The sequence below is a fragment of the Callospermophilus lateralis genome, chromosome 11 (genome assembly GCF_048772815.1).
Source record: "Callospermophilus lateralis isolate mCalLat2 chromosome 11, mCalLat2.hap1, whole genome shotgun sequence".
Taxonomy (NCBI): Eukaryota; Metazoa; Chordata; class Mammalia; order Rodentia; family Sciuridae; genus Callospermophilus; species Callospermophilus lateralis.
Genome location: NC_135315.1, coordinates 22,249,603 through 22,255,958, shown reverse-complemented (window position 1 = coordinate 22,255,958; position 6,356 = coordinate 22,249,603).

The following is a 6,356-nucleotide window of genomic DNA, read 5'->3' as shown; positions in this document are numbered from 1 at the left end:
TTAAATGAAGGTTCCCGGATTTTTGTGGGCGCCTGCCCCGCCCCTCGTCCCATAGCTATCTGCATATATTGAATCGAGAGTTAAGGGAAAGGGGACTCCTGGTGGGTTCAGGAGTGATTTTTTTTTTCTCCTCTAGGGGCTCTTTTTGTTTGGAATAGGGCTAATTCTATCACCAGCCCTGTTGGATTTCAGTTCCCAAATGTACCTGGCACTGTTTACTTACTTCTCTCCATCTCTTCTGGCACCACCTTGGTTAAAGACGTTATCATTTGTCCTTGAGACAGCTGCAGTAGGCCCTCAAAGCGTTTCCTTGTCTACTTTTGCATCCTCCAATCCGAGATCCATTTCTAAAACTCAAATTTGATCACATCAGTTTCCTTCTTAGAGTTCTTTACTAGTTTCCCATAACTGCCTCAGGATAATAAAATACAAACTTCACAAGACTTGCATAATCTGGCTCCTGCCCTCTGGTCTTCATTTTTTTGCTTCAGATCCTCTTCAAAGGGCCATGTTTCTCAAGTCTGTCTTTGTTTTATTTGTATCACTCTCTCACTCTTGCTTACCCTTCCATTGTAATTCAAACACCAACTCCTAGGGTGATTGTTAACACCTGGAGGGTGATACAATGGTCTGTTTTGCCCACAAGGGAGGAATAGGGTATTTCTCCTGTTTTTTTTTTTTTTTTTTTTTTTTTTTTTGTTTTGTTTTTGTTTTTTGTTTTGGGCATGGGGAATTGAACCACTCTCTCAACCACGGAACCACATCCCCAGCTCTATTTTGTATTTGGAGACAGGATTCCACTGTATTGCTTAGCACCTCGCTTTTGCTGAGGCTGGCTTTGAATTCGCGATGCTCCTACTTCAGCCTCTCCAGCCGCTGGGATTTCAGGTGTGTGCCACCTGCCCATCTGCCTCTCCTGTTTTGCTTACTACTCTACCTCCAGCACTAGCATAAAACTAGACTTCAGAAGCTTATTGCACTTTCTTCTTTTAATGAATGAACAACATAACACTGGTTACTTAAATCTGGAGCTGCTAAATCACCAGCATGCTTACACACTGATAGAAAAACTGTAATATTTGAGGAAAAAGTTAAGGGGGACCATTGGAAACAGGATGCTTGCTTTGGTAACTCCTCATACCTCCCTCAACGACCACCAGCACCCACTCACTCAAGCAAATCTCATTGAAGCATTGAAGTCAGGTAGCTAATGATTGCCTTTTCTCCTCCCCCATTCTTTGACTCCTTATCAGATTGTTCCTTTGTATCCTAGAGAGGGAGTTAGGATTGGGGAGGTAGTAGAATAAGCAAGAAGTTAACATCTGCCTCCATTCATTCAGTCACCTAGCAAACATATCCTGAGTCCTTAGCTCTAGCACTATGCCACTAAGTAAAGCCAGGACACACAATTCACGTTTTATTTTCTGTGGATGGCACTTTTTCAAGTTAATATGACTTGAATAATGTGCCCTGGAGCTAAGCACCTAGTTGATACTAACTGGGAAGCTGAAATGAATAAAACAATTGCTCAGTCCTTCATTAGCTGATTGGAAACAATCAAGTGCCAATACTTCTTTGCATTTGACCTATTAGCCCTTTCATAACAATTTTTTTTTCATTTTGTCTTCACAGTGTTGGGATGAATATTTTTATGAAGATCCTCATTTAAAGATGAGGACATTTGGGATCAAAGAGGATGAAGTCTTATCAAATAAGTATTCTTCCTTTGAGAAAACTTGTATGCACAGACATGACTCTTTCAAAACTTTTAAGTTTCAACTTTTTTTTTTTTTTTTTTTTCAAACGCAGGACCTTGCACTTTCTAGGCAGGTTCTCTACAACTGAGCTACATCCCAGCTCTTCAGGTTCCAAATTTGAAAGTCTCATCCTATATTATATTAAATATATTGAAATGTGGCAATATCCCATATTAAATAAAAATTATAGTTGAGTTACTGTTAATAACTTAAATACTGCTACATTTATATACATTTGATAAATATTAATTTTCGTAGCATATTTTGAACTAACAATGAAAATTTGTTCAGGATCCAAGTGCTTCATAGGCCCCTGAGTACCTATATGCGTATGTGCTTGACAGAGAACACAATCCTCTTAAAGACATCTGTACTGTTGTCCTGTTGGGAGTTAGGGTTGTTAAACAAAATTGTGGGAGGCCATTGTTTGGACTGAGCCCCTGCACTGGGGCCCAGCAGAAGAGATCAAAATGGAGTTACTTGTGCTAAATGCCACATAATCATTAGAGAAGTAGCTAGATCACAAAACAGATCAGCTGTTCTGGAGAACAGAAGATTTCTAAGTGAGTGTAATGAGGAATTCCCCGCTGCTTTAATCCTTACAAAAGAAGTAACCTGATATGAACTGGGGCTATAGCTCAGTGTAAAATACTTGCCTAGCTCACTTGAAGCCCTAGCTGGATTCAATTTCCAACACACAGTCAAAAAAGTCATCTGATGCCAGGGATGGTGGCACATACCTGTAAGCCCAGCAGCTCAGGAGGCTGAGGCAGGAGAATTGAGAGTTCAAAGCCAGCCTCAGCAACAGCAAGGCGCAGAGCAACTCAGTGAGACCCTGTCTCTAAATAAAATACAAAATAGGGCTGGGGATGTGGCTCAATGGTCTAGTGCTCCTGAGTTCAATCCCCAGTACCAAAATAAACAAACAAAAAACCAATTAACTTTTCCCCTATTGTTCTGTTCCCTTGTTCCTGCCTTAAAAACCAACTCTCCCCGCTATTGCCCAGTAGAAGCCTTCATTCTGTGTTGTAGAATGGAGGCTGCTCCAATCATGAACCATGAATGAAAATCAATTAGAAGCCAGGCGAGGCGATACATGCCTGTAATCCCAGCAGCTCCAGAGGCTGAGGCAGGAGGATTGCAGGTTCAAAGCCAAACTCAGTAACTCAGTGAGGCTGTAAACAACCTAGTGAGACCCTGTCTCAAAAATAAATAAATAAATAAATAAATAAAAGAGCTGGGGATGTAGCTCAGTGGTTCAATCCCTGGTACAAAGAAAATAAAAGAAATGGTTCCAGGTACAGACAAAGCAAGTCACATAGTATGGTAAGGGCTCAATGGCAAGCTGATCATGTCCTTAGAGCAAACACTGGTGATTATTTGCCATGAGGGTTCCTTATTCATCAAATATTTATTAAGGTTTGTAATGTGCAACACTCTGGAGACAGAATGATCAATAAGGCACTGTTCATTCTCATAGAGGAGGGACACAAACAAGTATCAGACAAAAGACCAAGATCTTGCCATTGCTAAGGGAAGACCACATTGTACGACCACTCAGTAGGATAATTTGGCACTATCAGACTGGAAAATATGAACATTCTGTAACCCAGCAATTTCACTCCCAGGTATACCTACACAAGTGCAAATGCTGTAAGTACAAAGCTAGTTGTGGCATCACTTGTCATTTTGGAATAACAAAAATAATAATAATGAAATGCCCATTGATAGGGAATGAATTTCTTTCAATTAATGCTGAATAGAAATCAATAGAAATGTACTGGCATGGAAAAATCTTCTCTCTCTCTCTCTCTCTCTCTACACACACACACACACACACACACACACACACACACGGGATTGAACCTGAGGGTGATTTACCACTGAGTTCCATCCCCAGCCCTTTTAATTTTTTATTTTGAGAAAAGGTCTCACTAAGTTTTTGAGGGCCTTGCTAAGTTGCTAAGGCTGACCTTGAACTGTGATCCTCCTGCCTCAACCTCCAGAGATGCTAGGATTACAGATATGCACCATTGTGCTTGGCTGGCAGTATTTTTAATAAGCACAAAAAGGTGCAGAACTATATCTATCTATCTATCTATATATATGCACACATACACACATTACTCATCATAAAAGAATATATGCTTGTTATTTTAGGGAATATATCTAGAAAGATATATAAAAAAGTAGAAATAATTATTGTCTTTGGGCAGAAATAGAGCTGTGTGTCTGGGTAACAGGGAGATGAAAGACACTTTTTATCCTCAAATTATTAAAATTTTGTATCAGTGATCTGCATATATCTTCAGTTAAAAAATAAAGAGCTAGGTACAGTGGTGCATGCTTGTAATCTCAGCAGCTCAGGAGACTGAGGCAACTTAGCGAGGCCCTAAACAACTCAGAGAGACCTTGTATATAAATAAAATACAAAAAAGGCTGGGTATGTGGCTCAGTAGTTCAGTGCCCTGGGATTCAATCCCCAGTACCAATAAATAGATAACTACAAAAAGAAAGAAAGAGAGAGCTTGGGATGTAGCTCAGAGGTAGAGTGCCTGCTTAGAATGTGTGAGACTCTGGGTTCTATCCCCAGTACTAGGGGAATAAAAGAAAGAAAAGAAAAGGTGTAAAAATAAGTTTCATGGATGGACAAGTATTGGGTGACATATGATGGCTAATGGGATAGTGACAGCAGGGAGAGGAGGGCCTGGGGAGGGAGGGAAAGACTACTTTGAATTGCATGACCATAGAAGATCTTTTGAGCTGAAACCCGAATGACCAGAAAGAACCAGCCCTGCCAAGCCTGGGGGCAGTTACCTCTAGGTTGAGGGAACAGTCAGTGCAAAGGCCCTAAGGCAGGAACAAGCTTGGCATCTTTGAAAAAGAGAAAAGAAGCCTAGGTAGCTGTAATGCTGTGAGGTTGAAGCAGCAGCCAGAGACCAGGCTCTGTCTGATCCCATAGATTCATTGCAGGCAATGAAAGGCCATTTGAGGAGTATTTCACCCTAGGGGGAATTACATGATCTGATTTAGGTTTAATATATTTATTTGGCTTAGACTAGCCAGTGGTAGATGTAGAAAAAGCATCAGTGTATTGGAAGAGAGTCGGTAGATCTCCAGGAATGATTGGATATAAAGGGCAAGGAAACAGAAGGATCAACAAGGTGCGTTTAGTGAGTGAAATCATCTGAAACTGGAATTGTCCCCCAAATCAGGATCTTGTGATTGCCATAGCTGTATGCTTCTGAAAGTTTCTTAGTCTTGTCTTTCTAAAACCAAAAGCCAGGGCTGGGGATGTGGCTCAAGCGGTAGCGCGCTCGCCTGGCATGCGTGGGGCCTGGATTCGATCCTCAGCACCACATACAAACAAAGATGTTGTGTCCGCCGAGAACTAAAAAATAAATATTAAAAAAAATAAAAATTAAATTAAAAAAAAAACCAAAAGCCAGAGACAAGAGTGTCCTCATTCATACCCCAGTGGTCTATACCTCTAGCAACAGGAAAGGTGAGCTTGTGGTCCTGAAGGGCCTAGTGGAGCAGTGGAGTGAGAAGACTCAGAGCTCATGAAACAAGGAATCTGGAATCCAGAAAGGGATGGCTCAATGAGTCAAGGGATAAGCATGGAGGTTGAAGGGGTCACTACCCCCACACCAAATCCTAAAACATTAACTAGAAGCTGTGAGCAGTAGCAATGGCTAATGGGATAGTGACAGCAGGGAGGGGAGGGCCTGGGGAGGGAGGGAGGGAAGGCTACTTTGAATTGTAATGTCAAGCCTCTTTTACTCAGGAGGCAAGAGGATTGCTTTGTGTTCATGAGTTTGAGACCAATCTGGGAAACGGAAACCTTTCCTCAAAACAACCGAAGCAGGAAGATTTCTTAAGCCCATGAGTTTGAGACCCATGAGTTTGAGACGGTCTGGGCGAAAAAGTACTCTAGGTACCACCCACAACTCATTAGGGAAATATCACTTCTCACTAATGGCCTGCATCTTTGAAATGCTTCAGTGTGAGGGCCATGGTTAGGGAACACAGTCTTGCTAAATGTGGTGAGACTGGCCTCAAACTTGCCATAATCCTGCCTCAGCCTCAAGTAGCTGGGATTACAGGCATGTGCCACCAAGCCCAGCTTGGACCATTGTTCTGATCATAAACTTCTGAATTACTCCCTTTTGGTCCCAGGGAAGCCTTATGCCTATTCTGGGGAATTCCTTCCAAGTAACTAATCCGTACACACACACCCCCAGTCTCAAGGTCTGTGGGGTAGGCCCCAGTTTATGGACTGGACCTCGGACCCTGGACTGGACCATCGCCTCCCTTTTTCTTTTTGTTTGTAGTCCTCTGACCCCAGGCTGGCTGGCGAGGTATGCAGAGGGGAAAAGACTCTAAACACACACACACACACACACACACACACACACACACACACACACACAGGTCTCCTGTTCCCCCCAGCCTCAGAGGCTGGTGAATGATTGACTGACATTTTACAGGCTGCTGGTTTCAGACCCTGGTAACCCTTAGAGGTCACCTCCATAAACCAGAGCCCCTTGCTGCCTCTTCCGTTCAGTGGCCACCTCCACTGCCCGCAGTCTTGGTACC